This window comes from Phascolarctos cinereus, unplaced genomic scaffold, assembly GCF_003287225.1.
Source record: "Phascolarctos cinereus isolate Bilbo 61053 unplaced genomic scaffold, phaCin_HiC Scaffold_9;HRSCAF=440, whole genome shotgun sequence".
NCBI lineage: Eukaryota > Metazoa > Chordata > Mammalia > Diprotodontia > Phascolarctidae > Phascolarctos > Phascolarctos cinereus.
This window is the reverse complement of record NW_027556402.1, coordinates 223,140,238-223,158,345: the sequence shown is the minus strand read 5'-3', so window position 1 is coordinate 223,158,345 and position 18,108 is coordinate 223,140,238. Positions and strand designations below refer to the sequence as shown.

Sequence of the window (18,108 nt, the reverse complement as noted above, 5' to 3'; positions counted from 1 at the left end):
AATTATGTGAGTCAGGGGGACACCAAGGTGAAAGGCAACCCTCAGACCAGAGGTACTCCTCTTTGCTGATCACTCATACACTCCTACAGAGGAAGATACTGAGGCAGGTAGTGATTAAGTGACTTTCTCAGGGACACCCATCCAGTAAGTGTCTGAGGTCGAATTTGAACTCCATTTCCTGATTCAAGCCAAAGCGCTCTATCCAGTGGACCACCTAGCTGCCAAAATGGCAGAGACATCTTTGACTCTTTACCTTTTAGAAAGGGAAGATATGAGAACTGGGTATCTAATCAGTGAAGGACTGACAAATGTTTCTAATTCAGCTTGACCAGAGTCAAAAAACTTGAAAACTCAGAGAGTATTTGCTCCCCCCCTGCCAAAATAGGAATGCTGATTACATTAGTTCAAGCAACAATGATTTCAGTAAAAGTAGGAAATACTTTAACCTCTTTAAAATTTGCAAAACATTTACATATGTAAGCTCATTTTATCCTCTCAAACAACTCTAGAGTTGGGGAGGGGAGTGTTATTATCATCACCATTTCACAAATGAGCGAAATGAAGCTGATTAACTGTCAAGGAACTTGTCAAGGATCACAGAGCCAGTCATTGTCTTAGGCAGAAGTCAAACTCAGCTCTGCCTGACCCCAAAGTCCAGTGTTCTTTTCATTATGCCATCTGGCCTTCCAGATTATGCTTCAACCACAGGGATGAGCAAATTAGTCACCTTTGAGGCAAACCACTCTACTTTTGTCCAGCTCTAATAGTTGGGAACATTTGTTGTTTTTGTGGTGGTTTTTTCCCTACACTGAATAAAATTTTGCTGTTCTGTAAGTTCTAAACACTATTACCAGTTCTGACCTATGGGGATCAGCAGAATAAGTCCCATCTGTCTTCTACATAATACCCTTTCAAATACTGGAAGAATATTAATTTTGAGAAATCATCTCTCCCGTAGGCCTAGCATCGCCAGTTCTTTTAATTGATCTCCATTTGAATGTCATGTGTATTAGTGCAAAAAAGGTAGTATCAATGGAGTCAGAGAATCTGAGTTTGAACGCTACCCTTGAGGGTTAAAGCCAGGGTGACCTTGGAAAAGTGATTTCACCTCCCTAGAACTCTGCTTTCTCATCTATAAAATGAGAGAATTAGACTAGATGGCCTCAGAGGTCCCTTTCAGCTCTAAATCGGTGATACTATGATCTATGATCTATCTTTTTATCATTCCAATTACCCTCCTCTCGATGTTTCCCAGTGTGTTAGCCTCCTAAATTTTGGTACCCAGAAGTGAATACAGTTCTCCAGATGTGGCCTGGTCAGGGCACCAGAAAGTGAGGAATGCATCTCCTCCTTCTTTGGGCTCTGCACTCCAATTGACACAATCATTTTTTTTCTTCCTAAGCACTTGGCCAAGTGACCCCATCTGAGCTGCATCTTTCTCAGTGATGGAGCTTGTTCTATATGGCTTAACACTTAGAAAAGCTGAAATCTTTGGTTCAATGTAGCTCCAAATGCCTCTGTAGGAGCCATAATGGTCCATCATGTAAATCTCTCTTGCTTGGCACATGATTGACCCAACAGACCGTGACTTATCTTCCTTCCATCCAGCATCAGAAATGATGGTGCATCAACATTAAAAACTACTTTGCTTCAATGGAAAGTAGTTAAAAATCTATCAGAGAAAAACTGGTGGGTATGTGAATTATTGTCAGTAGGGAACATTTCTTGTAAGTTCTTTATTTTTTTATTCCCTTACATTTGAACTTGATGGAATATAATGGTTCTCTCCATTGTGCAAATCCTTTTGTAGGCTGAAGTGTATATGGAGCCAATTGCTGGATTTTGTTGTTGCCAAAGTGTTACAGTTAAACTGAATCCTTACCGTGAAAACCTTTTCGGAGACTGCTGTAAAGAAGTAAATTACATGGTTCAGTGGCAGCAGGTATTTCAACATCCACATACTGGTTTGTCAATACTCTTGTAATGCTGAAAAGATGTTTTTAGTTGTAGTTTGTGGGTGTGAATATCATTCACATGCAATTTAAAATAATTTCTGAGCCTTTACATCTGTTTTAGCTTGTTTCATAATTCATGATTCCTTCCTTCCTTCCTTTCTCCCTTCTTTCCTTCTTTTCTTCCTTCCTTTTTTGTCTCCCTCATTGTTTTTTTATTCATTCATTCCATTTGTCTGTTTCTGTCATAGTACATGCATGCACACTCATACATATGTAAACATACATACACACACACACCCCATCATAGACTTATTCAGAAAAGCCGTGAAATATTAAGAGGCAGCACCTAGATAATAAAATAAAGGATCCTACCAAAAGAAGGAGGGATTAAGAGGAAGGCATGGAGGGAAATAGAGGAAAAATAGGTGAAAGGGAGACATTGAGACAGAGAAGAAAAAAGTGAAAGAAGACAAGAGAAACTGGTAAAGAAAGAGGGAGAGGGAAAGCAAGGTGGGAAAGGTGAGCCAAGGGATGAGAAGAGGAGGAAAGGGGAAAGAGAAAAGGAGACAGAGGAATAAAAGAAGGGATAGAAGGGAAAAGAGAAGAAATGAAGAGAGGAAGGTAAGAAAGTACAAAGAGAGGAGAAGGGAAAAGAAAAGAGAAGAATGAGTGGGAAACCAAGGTAAGGAAAGAAAGGAATTGAGGCAGAATAGAACAGGAGAGGAAAAAAAGAAAAGGAAGAGGGAAGAAGAGAGAAGTTTTCTTCCCTGCCATTCCCTCCTCCCTCTATCTCTCCTTCTCCCTCTCTTCTCCCTTTCCCTATCTCCCTCCTGTCTCCCTCTCCCTCCTCCTCTCTCAATGAGTAATTGTTGAATGAAGCAATTAAAAATCTGAAAGTATTTATTGAACCTCAACATAGACCTTCTATTTGGGCTCAATATATTCACACAAATATATTTCTTCTATTCTTAATGTTCTGTTTAGACTATTTTAGGAATATGTGGAGGGCATAGACTATTTCTGAGTACATACTTTCAATGCCACTTCATTTTCTAAGAATATGTCTGCATGGAGCAATTCTATGAACCCTTATGACTAACTTCATCAGTCAAGCCGGTTAAAATGTTTTGCTTCATTTTCCCACATAATCCAACGGTGATTTTGGCATCACAAAGATGGCAAGAATAGTAATATGAACTCTTCTGTCTTTTTTTTGCCAAAAGAAACAAACAAGTAACAACAACATTACTATACCATGTTTAAATCCCAATAGAATTCCAGGGATCATCATAAATCACCAAAAAGGAAAAAAAAATAAAATAAAATGCCCTTTCATTATTAGTCAATTCTGAAAGTCCTTATAGTTTGGAAAGATATATTCAGTTCCCACAGGTATAGAATCCAACTGATGTTTATAGACTTTTAGAACAAGATGAGGCCCAAGAGAACCATTCTGTCCAATTGCTCCATTTCATGGGGAAGGAAAACAAGACCTGACTTTATAGTTGAAGGCACTTAGGCTCAGACAGCATGTCCAAAGTCAAACTGCAAGTTAGTGCAAGGCAAGGCTAGAAAATAGTATTCTGAACTTCCCATCCACTAGTCTTTCCAATATTAACAAATCTAAAGGTATTTATTAAGTGCCTACTGTATTCCAGGTATGGTTAGGCCCTGAAAATAAAAGTATAAAGAACAAAACAATCTCTGCTCACAAGGAGCTTACATTATTATGGGGAAGACAGTAATAACACAGTTTACATGTGTTATACACTCATCCACACAATATATATATATATATATATACACACACACACACACACACACACACGCACATATATATGTATATGTATATATGTATATATATATATTTATATACACAAATGCATATGTATACATGCATACACATAAAATGCTTTCTTACTGTATATATGCATTGTGTGTTCCATAGACCTTAGTGTACTTTGAAACTCAAAGGTTTGGAGTATAACAGATAGAAAGAGATATACTGACACATCTATATACTTATATACCTGTCTGTCTGTCTGTCTCTGTCTGTCTCTGTCTCTCTCTTTCTCAATCATCTGTCTGGTATCACAAAGGTGTAATAGCTCATTGTTGTTGTATAGTTGTTCAGGTGTGCCTGACTCTTTGTGACTCCATGAACTTGTCTATGTTTGGCAAAGATACTGGAATGATTTACCATTTCCTGTTCCAGTGTTTCCTTGCTTTATAGATGAGAAGCTGAAGCAGAGGAGCTAAGTGACTTGGTCAGGGTCACACAGATAATAAGTGTCTGAGCCCAGATTTGGACTCAGATCTTCCTGACTCCAGCTTTGGTATTCTGTTCATTGCACAACCTAGTTGCTGTAATAGCTTAAAACTTCACAAAGACCTAGGGGATACCTCTTATGTTTATATGTATGTTGATATTGATACTGATATAGATACAGATACATAGATATAGTCTTATACAAATATAGATAAGTATAGATAAAGAGATATCTATATAGCTGCATAAAAATCCATCTGTATATCTATCTACAGGGCATGAAAATATAAACATATATGGATGTTTATTATGTGTGTATGTGTATGTATACAACCATATAAATATAAGTACACATATAGAGACACACACTTGTACATACGTGTATGTGTCATGATAGGAAAGATGAATATCACGCACGTGAAAAAATAAAACAGAGAGGAAAGTGTGTTTAGGAGGGGAGTATTGTCAACACTATCAAATACAGAAAAGAGGTTAGAAGGGATTAAGGCTGGGAAAAGATCACTGGTAGGGGAAGCTAGGTAGCGCAGTAGATAGAGCTCTGGCCTTGGAGTCAGAAGGACCTGAGTTCAAATCTGGCCTCAGACACTTGACACTTACTAGCTGTGTGACCCTGAGCAAGTCACTTAACCCTGACTGCCTAACCAAAAAGCAGAAGAGAGAGAGAGAGAGAGAGAGAGAGGGGGGGGAGAGAGAGAGACAGAGATTGAGAGAGAGAGAGAGATCATTGGATTTGACAATTAAGAGATCACTAGGAAATCTGCAGAGGTAATTTTCAGTTATATCATGAGGTCAAAAGCCTGTTTACAAAATATTGTGAGGGAGAGTATGTGGAGATAGTGTGTGCAGTTAACTTTTTCAAGGAACTTGGCTAAGAAAGGAGGAATGATACAGAGGTACACCTTGAGGGGGTGGTTAGATATACAGAAGGGGTATTTTTATTTTTTGAATTTTTTTGAACTGGGGATCCTTGATCACATTTGAAGGTAGTATGGAAAGAAACAGATGATAGGGAAATATTGAAGATCTATGACAGGGATAATTGAAAATTCAGTCTGCTGGAGAAAACAATATGGGACAGAATCAAGTGGACATTTAGAAGGGCTATCCTTGGCAAGGAGGCCACCATTTTGACAGATACTGGGGAAAAAGAAGGAAAGAGGAGAAGAGTATGTCAAGATGATTTGTGATGAAGGGAAATAGAAGCTCACTTCAGATGTCCGCATTTTTTTTTCCAGTAAAAGTAATAGATGAGTTCCTTAGTTGGGGGAGGGGACAGGGGATCAGTTTGAGGGAGAATGTTGGAGGGAAAAGAGAGTTTGGAACAGCTTCTGTAAGGAGAGGGGAAATCAATAAAGAAGGAATAAAAAGGACTATCTGCCTTTCTGCTATGGTAACGCGGTTGAGGTTGGATAGTAGGAATTCGTCGTAGTCACAATTAATATGGTTCTGCATTGTTCTCCAGCTTCATTCACTGGCTCACAGGTAGTAGTGGAGGAGGTAGATAGGAAATATGATGTAGGGCTGAGGTTTGATTTAAAAATAAAAGATCCATGATAGCATCAAAGGGTGCAGCATTTAAGAACTGGGGACAGTATAGAGTTGAAATGTTTAACTCTTGCCTGAAGTTACAGACGGAGGAAAACGAAGTATGGATAGCATTACTAACATGAGAATACATGGAAGGATGGAGGTCTCAATAAAGGTGAAGAACAGGAAAAGAAAGGGTGCAGCAAAGAGAGAGGTCAATTACAGACCATGTTGCCTGCACATATATTTAACAAGTCCTCATATGTTCCCATAGCTCAGCTGGAAAACTGCAGATAAAATTAATTTTAAATGAAAACCCAAGCTGTCTTGACCACCTCTGGAGCAAATAGAAAGCTTTTCAATTGGATTTCCCCACTAAATAAAGACTCACTAATAACACACACATATGTGTGGATGTATGTATATATTTTTTCTCAAGGTTGTGACAAGAGAGTCTCTGCCACAGGCAGACTTCTCCTCAGTCTAGCTGGTTGCTTAGAAATAAAGTAACATATAAATACTACAGATAAGTTGTCCCCATCATGCTCCGTATTTATCAAAATGAATGAGTTCATCAGCAGATTCACAGCTCATTTATCAAAATGATTAATGAGCTACTTGATCAATAAACATTCACAAACCTCCTACGGGGAGAAAGAAGCAGAAAGGATATAAAATTGGCTCTGAAGGTAAGCAAATGGGGGAGGCCAGCTCAAAGTCATGAACAGCCTGAATGTCCTGGAGCTCAAAGTTCAGTATTTAACTTTATCAACAAAAAAGGTTTTCTTCAGCAAAGACCAACAAACATTAGGCTTCACTCTGGAGAGCTTCTGAACTTCTCGACAAGCAGTGAATATTTTTTAACAGAAATACAGGTCAAAAGTGCTAAGATCCTGAAAAAGAGCATCAGATTTGGAGACTGAGAACCTGAGTTCAGGGCTTGGTACTATCACTTGGTAGTTTTTTTTTTTAATTTCATTTTGTTTTTTACCATGGGCAAGTCACTTTTCCTTTAGGACTAAAGTTTCCTCACTTATAAAATGAGGGTCTTGGACCAAATGACCACTGGGGTCTTTTCTAGTTAAACATTTTCTGAGCCCATGATTGGCCTTTATTACTAAAACCTTAGTTTTGGGGTATGTACTCAACACACATACATATGCACACACACACACACACACACACACACACACACATATATATTTCTCTATATTACATATATATTTTCTCTGTGTATATATCTATTTATACAATACACATATACATGCAAATAGACGTCTATATTTTCTATATATGCACACTCTGTATATCTCTCTATCTCTACACATGCATGTGCACGCATGCGCACACACACACAGACACGATATTCAAGTCAGTTCTATTCAACACCTGCTCAATTTCAAGCATCTTTTGACTTCAAAACATTCACCAGGTTAAAAAGATGTACCACTTCAACAGTCTTTTAAAAGTGTTATATAAGTAAAAGAAAAGAAACTAAAACATTACTGATCTTCCAAAAACTTATAAATAAATTATGAATAAAATGGTCAGGAGACCTGGATTCTATTCCAGACTCTGCTGTGTGACCTGGGGTCATTCACTTTTTCTTTCTGAGCCTTAGTTTCATTTTCTACAAAAGAAGGGAAGATAAAGAAAAAAAAGATTAAAATAAAAGACTAAATGAATAAAAGAAGATAAATTAATAATGATGATAAATGATAATAATAATAACTAGCATTAATATAACGCATGTATGCCAGGCACTGTTCCAAGTATTTTTTACAAACATTTTCTCATTTGATCCTCACAATGACCCTATGAGGTAAGTACTATTATTATCTTCATTTTACGAATGAGGAAACTGAGGTAAGGAGAAGTTAAATGACTAGTCCAGGGTCACAAAGTTACTGAGTGTCTGAGGTCTGATTTGAACTCATGTCTTCTTGATTCCAGGCCAAGCTTTCTACCCTCCATCCTACCTAGCTGCCTGGAAATTAAATAATGCATTTTAAAAATGTTTTTTTTTCAAACTGCAAATAAGTATACAATGAAAAGAATCATCACATGTTTTTATTTGCAAGTTGGGGAGGGGAGGTTACATGACTGGTGTTAACCTGTGATTTCACTGGTTTAAGGAATTCCTACAGATCCATCTTCATCTACCCATGCAGATTAGTAATGGTTCAGCACTGTATAATCTCAGAGAGTTGGCATGATGAATGAGAAATAATTCTAATAACCAGAGTCGATATATAGAAGAATAGTGAAATTTGGAATTCACACTAGAATATTATCTTGAATTTATTGAGTTGGCATGGAATAGTGGGAAATACATTGTTCTTGGAGTAGGGAGACCTGATTGAACTATGACTCCAACTCTCAATAGCAGGCAAAACACAGAAATAAAGGATTTCACTTCTCTGTGCCTCAGTTTCCTCATCTGTAAAGTTGGTATGATAATAGCCTACTTTACATGGTTATTTAAGGAAAGCCCTTAGAAAATCTTAAAATGCCAGAGAAATGTGACCTATGAGTATTTGTAAGCAGTACAGAAAACAGTCCAATTTCATTAATGTAAGATTTTGAAAACTTGGTTTGTTTATTTATTTTGCAACTTAATTATAGGTTATACAAGACTTCTTACTTTATCAGTATAAACATTCAACCCACCCTGCATATCTCCAACCCCACAGTGAATGTGGCCAGCAACTATTTCTCCTGGGCATTTACTTTTGCATGTGTCTGGACACCTGAGACACTCAGGTGGGACTATCACCCTTCATTGCATCTTGATGTTTGATTCTGGCTTTATCATTTGAAGACGGGACATCATGTCCTAAGATCTGACCCACCAAGTTCTCCTAGAATGAAATTGGCAGCGAGCAGCCAGGAAAAAGGAATATATTTTAACACTGAACTATGTTGTGGGGATCTGAAGCTGGCAAATAAGAGGCTCTTCAGAGAAACGTGCTGCTTGCCAGGGACATCTGGCAATTAAGGCGAGATTTAGGTTGCAGCTTACAAAGGGCTCAGGATTTTGAAGCATAAATTTATTTAAGTGTCCTTGGCAGGTACTTTTGAAAGTAATAGCTTAAGACAAAATCAAAAACAAATACAAGATAACCCCTCCTACTTTGATCATTCTGGTTACTGCAGCTGTTACCAAGCGGAATCGGTAGGCATGCTTGGCTGTGCCCCATACCAGGAATGCTTTCTCTTCTCATGCCACCCCCACTCAGCTTCCCTTCATATCTCAGAGTAAATGGCATCTTTTACAGATACTTTTTCCCACTCCCCCCTCCAGCTGCTAGTGTCTTTCATTCACAGACTATTTTCCACGTACTCTGTATACAACTCACACGTAACCCAGTTAGTTCCATGTTTCTTTCATTAGAATGGGCTCCCGTAGCTGAGCTCAGGGGCTGGTTTTTCCTTTCTTTCTATTTTGTTCATGCTTTAGCAAAGTTCCTAGCACAGAGTGAGTGCTAAATAAACAATTCGTGATTAATATCTCAGTTGACAACTGACATCAAGTCACCATTTAGTACTACCGGTCTCAAGAAGATTGGTCTCCAGGGATTCATGGATTGAAGTCACAACTTTCTATTATGAGTAAGAAATGATTCTCTTGATTCAAAACTACAGTCATCAATGAATCATGAGAAACAGAAGGAGAAGATGATTTTCTGTTTATTGATAAGGCAGAAGCTTTTCATTCAAGATAGACTCATCCCTTGTAAAAATGCAAGCTACCTCCATGATATAGAAGAATGGGGAATTTAAGAGATATGATGCTTCACCTTTGGGAGAGGAGACGAGGAATAGCTTTGGATTTTAACAAGACTGCAGCAGAAGTACAGGACTTGGCTTGAGCAGAAGCAGCACGCATCAGATGTTTTGGACTCTTCTCTTGACCTTTCTTGCTAGTGAATTTGGTGCTACCTAGGACAGCAGAAGTCATTTGGCATGTCTCTTCTGTACTGACAGCCAAGAAAATAAAGCCTTTGGTTCTCTCTCATATTAATTCTTCCTTTCTAACCTTTTAGCAGGCAGGTAAAAAAGAATCTATCACTGACCTATTCTTCGTCTTTTTCCAGTTGGCCACAGAGCCAACCTTCACTCTTTACTTAACAATAGCAATATCACTACTACCACTACTACTACTACTACTACTACTACTACTACTACTACTACTACTACTACTACTACTAAGCATTTATGTAGCCCCTACCTACTACATACCAGGATCTTTGTTAAATATTCCCAAATATTATCTATTTTGAGCCTCATAATAACCTAGAGAAGTAGGTACTATTATTATTCCTATTTTACAAATGAAGAAATTGAGGTAACCAGATGTAAAGTGACTTGCTCAAGGTCACATAGCTAGTAAGTATCTGAGGCTGGGTTTGAACTCAGAGTTTCTTGACTCCAGGCTAGTATTCTACCCACTGTGCTACCTGACTGCCTTTATCTTTCTTAGGTACCATGAGAAATGATGAAAGGGCTAATTTCACAGAAGACTTATATGAACTGATGCACAGTGAAATGCACAAAACCAGGAGACAATTTATACAATGGCCACAACATTGTAAAACAGAATCACTTTGAAACATACAAATCTCTGATCTATGCAAAGACAAACCATTATTCCAGAATACCAATGAGGAAGAATGTTACCCTCTTCCTGACACCAAAATGAAGATTTCAATTTGCAGAAAGAGATACACAATTTTCAACATGGCCAACATGGTAATTCATTTGTTTTTACTATACCTATTTGTTACAAAGGTTTTGTTTTTCTTTGCTTTTCAGTGGTGAATAGGAGAGAAGAAAAGATGCTTATTTTTTTTTAAATTTAGCTAATAACAAAATGAAGGCATTAGACTAGAGCATATCTTAGGTTCCTTCTAATTTTTATGTTCCATAAGTCTATAGATAAATGTAATATCAGGCAAGATAATGTTCTAAATGTAGGAGACTGATATCTGTATTTTCCCCAATCCTTTGAATACTCTTCCTCCATCTTTTCTTTAGTCACCCTGTATAACATCATCATTATTATCCACAAAATTACAATTTGTGACATTGAAAAAATACTTTAAAAGAAGAATTACAAAATGTCTCAGTAGTAAGGAACCTCAGATATCAGCGAGTCCAACCTATGCCTGAAAAATAATCTCTCCAATATCACAGACAAATGACAACCCAGCAATTGCATGAAATAACCCCAGTATAGCAATATATACACACCCCTGAGACAATCTATTCCACTTCTGGATAATGTTAATTATTAAGAAACACTATCCTTCCTATCAATCCCTTCCATCCAGCCTCTTTCTTTCTGTGACTCATTTAATTGTTCCTACTTCCATATTTTTGGGTCAAGTTGGAACAATTATAACTCCTATCCCACATGACAATCCTCAAATTTTTTCCATCCATTTTCTCATTCAGTCTGCAATGAGCCTATGAAATAATTAGTTCAAGTAGTGTCATCACCATTTCACATCTGAGAACACTAAGGCTTGCAGATGGAATAACTTAGCCAAGGTCATTATAAAGGTTCTACATCTTTGCTTTTGAGATTTTCCACTCTCAAAGGCTAAAGACTGATATTACACATTAGCATGTCGAAGACAGCAACAAAAATGTTTTCAGGCTATTGGAAATTGATGACTTCCTGGGAAGCTGTGACTCGGCATATCATGATGCATATTATTGTTTTAAGGCTATGATGTAAAATGAATTTATATTCAACACTCCTGTAAAGCAACCACAGTGCCCTCAGCAAAAACAATTATGTGGAGTCTTTCCCATATTTACTTTGTGTTAATGTAAAGCTATTTGACTCTACCATTACTGAGACATCAGGAGAATTAAATCAGTGTCCACCATGTCTAGACATTATAGAACATTTCAGACTAATGTTAGATATGACTTTGTGGCCCAGTTTCAGACAGAAAACATGTTATTCTCCTAATTTCCTCAAATTGGTTCCAGTGATAAGTAATGAGGCATCTCAAAGTAGTGAAAAATCCAACTAAAGCCATAGTCAGGGGAACTGAGTTTTACTCTTGACTCTATCACTAAGTATTAGAGTAGCCTTGAGCAAGTCGCTTTATTTTGATCTAATTCAGTTTCTTCATCCATAAAATGACAGGGTTGAAATATATCATATAAACATTAATTTATAGTTAGAAGAAAGCTAAGAGGTCAAAGAAAATGATCCTCTCATTTTTACCAGGAAGGAAGAAGAATGAAGTAACTTGCTGCATGTCATGGAGGTATTGGAGGCAGAGCTGAGATGTAAAGCCCTGGCTAGATAGATAGATAGATGGATATAGATATATTATGCCATTATATATAATGTTCTTTTTACTGCTTCATGCCACCTTCTTAGCTCAACCCCCAGCTATTCCAATGACAAAAAGAGAAAAAAAAGCAATTTGCTCCACTTGGAAGTTCTCCTGGACATCATCACCATCTCTAGAAACTCATTTTCCCGAAAGATTGCTATAACTTTGAAACTTACACTTCCTTGATATCCTCTGCCCCTGCTTTCTTCCTCTGAACAGAGAGGGTAGGGGGTAGATATAAGAGATCCTTCTCAGAATATCCACTTAACAGGAGATCCATCCAGCCATCTCATCACATCCCCAATGTCCCCCATTCCAACTTTTCTCAACTTTTTAATGTATTGCCTTTCCCCATTTGATTGTGAGGTGTTTAAAGGCAGGGACTGTCTTTTGTCTTTCTTTGTATCCCCATTGCCAACTATGTGCCTGGCACATTGTCAAAATTGAATAAATGTGAACTGACTGATGAACCAAATGCTAAAGACAACATTTGAACTCAGGTCTTCCTGAGTCCATAGCCTTTCAGCTACGTATTCACTAGCCTTCTAAATGTCAGATGTTATTATTAGGATCTAAGAATCCTTCCAACTTTAACATTCTATGACCTACTAATACAACTGGAAGTAGTTTGGTATTTTAAAAGTGTCTAAAGGTTTTAAAAAGTGTTTAAAGTATTTAAAAGTATTTTAAACTGTTTAAAAATAGCTAAGGAAGAGAAAGTAGACTTTCTCCCTTATATCTTTTGTGTTTTCTACATAACCAAGATTAAAGCATGAGCCCAGTTATGAATGAAACACCAGCTTAACAACACTATCTGGAACAGAGAGGTTTACACAATGGCTTCCCTTCTCATTATCCAGGAGAGTCCAAGCCTCATTTTGTTCCACGGCAGAGGTAAATTTCATTTTTTAAAATAGCTCATTGAACAGCGAGACTATTTTCATGCTCATTAAGTTTTTTTTTAATTAATAAGAATTATGGAAGAGTGAAGAGGTAATATAGTGTAGGGGGAAAAAGAACATGCCAACAGAAACAATGGCTTCATGCCTTGCTTCTGTCATTTACTAGCTGTGACCTTGGGCAAGTTTTTTTAGCATCTCTAGGTTTTTCCTCATCACTAAAATGAGAGGGTTGAAATAGATAATCTAATAGGTGTCTTCTAGCTCCAACATTCTGTGAAGTCTTCATCATGATAGTATTTAAAAGTTGAAGGCTGTTTGTGTGTGTGTATGTATAATTTCCATGTCAATTATGCTTAGGAATTTAAAATCTGTGGGTGAAGAAAGGCATAGATGGATGATCCAGAAGACCTGCCAGTCAACAGCATTAGCAAATTCCAGCTTTGGTATTTGCAAAATTCTTTGTTGTTGAATAGACCGGCAAATTAAGTCAGGCACAGAAATCAGTTCTGTGTGGTTCATCTACTCTTTCATTCATTAGATGATAAGTAATTATTATGTAAATATAACACCTTATTAGTCGTAGGAGGCAAGTAGGTGCAGTGAATAGAGTGCTGGGCTTGGAATCAGGAAGACTCATCTTCCTGAGTTTATTTCTGGTCTCAGATACTTATTATCTGTGTGACCCTGGGCAAGTCACTTAACTCCATTTGCCTTAGTTTCCTCATCTATAAAATGAGCTGGAGAAGGAAATGGCAAATCACTCCAGCATCTTTGCCAAGAAAACTCCAAATGGGGTCAAGAAGAGTCAGACACTACTCAAATGATTCAACAACAGAAACAACAGACCTGGTGGTGGGAAGGAGGTATGAAATTTAGATGACATGACCTTGGTCTATCTAGAACTTAAATCCTGAGGTACTGGGGAAAACAATGAATTTGCCATGAGAAGATCTTGGTTCACATGATGTTTCTGTTTACTACAATGTGATTTGGGATTAGTCCCTCTCCCTTTACCATTTTGATATGAAGACATTGGACCAGATGACCTCTAATGTCTCTTTCTAAATTCTCCAAATTCTATGAAAAGCATATGCAGATATGTGTGATAAGGTAACTACACAGTGAGCATATGGGAGTCACAAACACAATGTGTGGTAAGATCAACTAGGGAAGGAGCTGATACTGACTGAAGAGATAAGGGAAGGGAACATGGAGGAGGGGACAATACAGTTGGGATTTGAATGATGGGAAATAAAATGGAGAGGATGGATACAGTTTTCTAGGCAGAGGGAATAGAATGAAGAAAGCCATAGGGGATGGATAGTACAGGTCATGTATATGGTACAGTCTAGTTAGAGAGTCTAGCTACAGCATAAGCTGATTAGCACCAGAGGTCTGAGGGTCTTGCTACCAGACTAAGGAAATTTTATTCTGTAGATAATGGGAAGACATTAAGAGTGGTATTTTATTTATCTCTTTTTAGCAGCAAAGTGACAGAATAGTTGTATGCAGAAGGAAAACTAACATGACAGTGATTTGAAGGTGGATTTAGAAGGGGATAGGAAGACTTGCTAGTATGGTCAGATGAGTGGTAATGAGGGTCTCAGCTAACGTGGGGCCAATTGCTATAGGAAGGAGGAGGTGAACACTGCAGTTGATGTGGAATGTAATCAACAGGGCCTGGTAAGTGACTGGCTATGAGAGATGCAACAGAAGAAAGAGTCAAGGAGAGTGCTGAAACGCTAACGTGGGAAAAAAGGTGACTGGTGCCACTTAGAGAGACAGGAAAGTCAAGCAGAGGAAGTAGGTGTTAGGGGAAAGATGAGAGCTGCATTTTTGACACCTTGGTTGGAGTTACAGCTCATCTGTTAGGATTGTGCATCTTGCTCTTGATACTAAAGTAAACCCTTGAATGGGAGACACGTCACTTTTATTCTGAGTACTCTGTGAAGACAGCACTTCAGCTCAAGAGACCCATCTGACCTCTGGAACTTTAAAGGAACTTTAAAAATGAAATAAAACTAGTCAAAAGAAGCTTAAATTGATTAATTTCCCCTGTTAGAATGTAGGAGCAGGGGTGGTATTTTGCCTTTCTTTGTATCCCCAGTGCTTAGTAACCCTTTAAAACATGCTAGTAGACTAACCTGTTAACACTACAGTGATATAACAATTAAAACATCACACAGCTAGACAAATCAGTGTCTGCTGCCTCACACTGACTCTTCTCCCATGATGGCATATGAATTATTTGTATGTCAGCATATCAAGTTTTCCAAGTGATGGTCCCATTCATGAATCCAAATAAGAGAAGCTATGTTTCATTGTTCAGCCTTCCATGTTTACAGCAAATTTCTTTCAGTCACCTGCTCCCAAACAATACACCAAAGGCAGTTGAAAAGAAAAAAAATTAATCTTCCCGATCTCTGGCTCCTGCCCCCTGCCATTAACTTAATAAATAGCATAGAGTTCTTTTTATCCATATCTATTTCTCAACATTAATAACACTTAATATAAAAATCCGGAGAAGGAAAAAAACAACATGTGACTCTCATTTTGGGAAAACCTATAATAGTTTGTAAATTATAGATGATCCAATATAGCATAGTCTGAAAGTTGGGTCTACAGACCCTGGGAGGTTCCTGATACCCTTTTAGTGGATTCATGAGGTCAGAACTATTTTGTAAAAAGTAATGGCATTATTTGTCTATGAAAATATTCTTCCAACTATATACAACTAAAATAGCTTTCCCATCACATATCAGAGTGTGACCAGATTTTATTTGTATACTCTAACCAAAACAATATATCACAACAGGTCAAATGCAGAAGCAGACATGTAAATCCAGTTTTCTTCCATTAAGTCAGACATTAAAGAGCACACGCATGCGTGCATCCACTCACACACACACACACACACACACACACACACACACACTAAGCCAGACATTAGAGCACACATACGCAATCTATTAATTCAGTCATTACACAGCACATGCATACATATATGACATGAAAAACAATATTATTCTTCTCAATACGTTTTTAAATATTTTTTCATGAAAATGTTATTTGTTAACATGTAATGGGTTTAATATTAGCGTTTTAAATGGATATTAAATATTTTTAATTTTTCTGTTTTAATTTCAAATATGGTAAATAAAGATTTAAACACCCCAAAACTTTTTTATGTGAGTTAATAGAAATAACTCACATAAACAAAAAGTTTTGGGATTTTTAAAAAATATTTAAGAACGTAAAGGGATCCTGAGGCCAAAAAGTTTTGAGGATTGCCAATCTAATAAGAGACTACAAAGTATGGGTTGTTCATATGCCCTCTCTCTCATTGTGGAAAATCTTCCTTTTTATGTTTAAATAAACAAAACAAAAAGACGTGCCTCTGGTGAAGCAGAAGTCTTGCTTTCTCCTCAGCCTGAAATGTAGTTACATATCTTAAGGACACGGTAGGTCCAAAGAGTTCACTTCCTCACATCCGTCCCAAAGATAGAAAAGCAACCACGTAAGGGATGAGGGGGTGTGAGAGCATCTTTTTCAACAGGAAAGAACAGAAATTGGTTTGCTGTCTGAAAAATGAGATCAGGAATTGCTAGAGGAATAAAGGGCATTTCTTCCTTAAAAAAAAAAAATATAAAATAGGCTGCTTTGTTTCCCCTGAAATGGGAAAGAAAACTTTGAAAGCTAAGCCAAAATATCACCAGGGCTAGTCAAAGCAAAAATTACCCTGAATAGCTCAATCAGCAAACGGTTATTAAGCACCTACTATGTGCCAGGTAGTGTACCAGGCTTTGGGGATACAAATATAAAGAATGAACGTATGCTGAACTTCAGGAAAGTGAGATTTAGAGAAGACAGTAGCAAGATCTTCTTTCTGATCAGTGAATCCAGAACATAATCCAGGGGATGTGGTCAAATATATTCTGGGGGAGCTCTTTAAACATAGGATGGATGTTCCTTTGCAAGATATTAATTAAGACTGGTGCTGCCCAGAGGCAGGAGATGAACTCTCAAGTTGTCTTCTAGCATTCTAATTCAACTAATACACTTGAAACACTTGAAAATCCAGCATGTAAATTGTGCTCCAGGAGCCAAAAGACAGTGGAGTAGAGATGGGGAAGAGAATTGATGGAGAGACTTGTCATTGGAATGGAAGAAACCTTGGACACAGAGTTAGAAGTCCAATTTTTGCTACTAATTCTTTAATTTGGGAAGGATGCTATTTCTTTCTAGGACAAAGATGTATGATGAAGTTATTAGATCAAAGGATTATAGATGTTATCTGGGGTTGTTAATCTCAGATGTACAAACTTTAAAAAAGCATATATACACACAAATATACATGCATATATAACTATATTTCAATAAAATTGTTTTTCTTTGTAATTCTTTGTCTTTATTTTATGCATTTAAATACATTATTCTGAGGAGTGTTCACCAGATTGCCAAAGGAGTCCATGGCTCCAAAAAGGTTAAGAAGTGTTGAACCAGAGCTAGAAGGGAACTCAAAAGTCATTTAATCCAAACCACTCATTTTGCAGAAGAAAGAACTTGAGGTCTAAGTAAGTCCAATAGCTTGCTTATGGTCACATTGGTAGTGTCAGAGGACTTGAACCCAGGACCTTTGATTCATAGACCCCTTCCAAGAATACTATGATTCTAGGAACAGCTTCACTGAGTGAATTATTACTGCCAAGCTAAACAAAATGAAGTTTCTATATCAAATGAATTTTGGTCAATTTGTTTTTTGCACTACCTCTGGTTCCTTTCATATATGGGTTATGACTAAGTGGTCTCTGTTCCAATTCTAAGACTTATGATGCTATGATCTTCTTAACTGTTATTTTCTACCTGTTACCAAATTAATAATAATAATAATAATAATAATAATAATAATAATGGAGTCCAGATGAGGTATTCCCATGGCCCTGCCACCATCGATTTAAAAATATTATTCACTTCATCAGTATCTATGATTTCATTGGTGTGAACATACTCTTTGTGGATGCAGACCATAATTCTCCCCTCTAAACTTTAGTGGATGAGATAGGCACAAATATTCA

The 18,108-nt window shown here is 37.3% G+C and overlaps 1 protein-coding gene across 1 annotated transcript in view; it reads right to left on the bottom strand.

Moving 5' to 3' along the window:
* The window catches only part of LUZP2 (leucine zipper protein 2), a 714,257-nt gene that overhangs the window by 165,258 nt on the left and 530,891 nt on the right, over nucleotides 1-18,108 (bottom strand). The window lies entirely within an intron of this gene.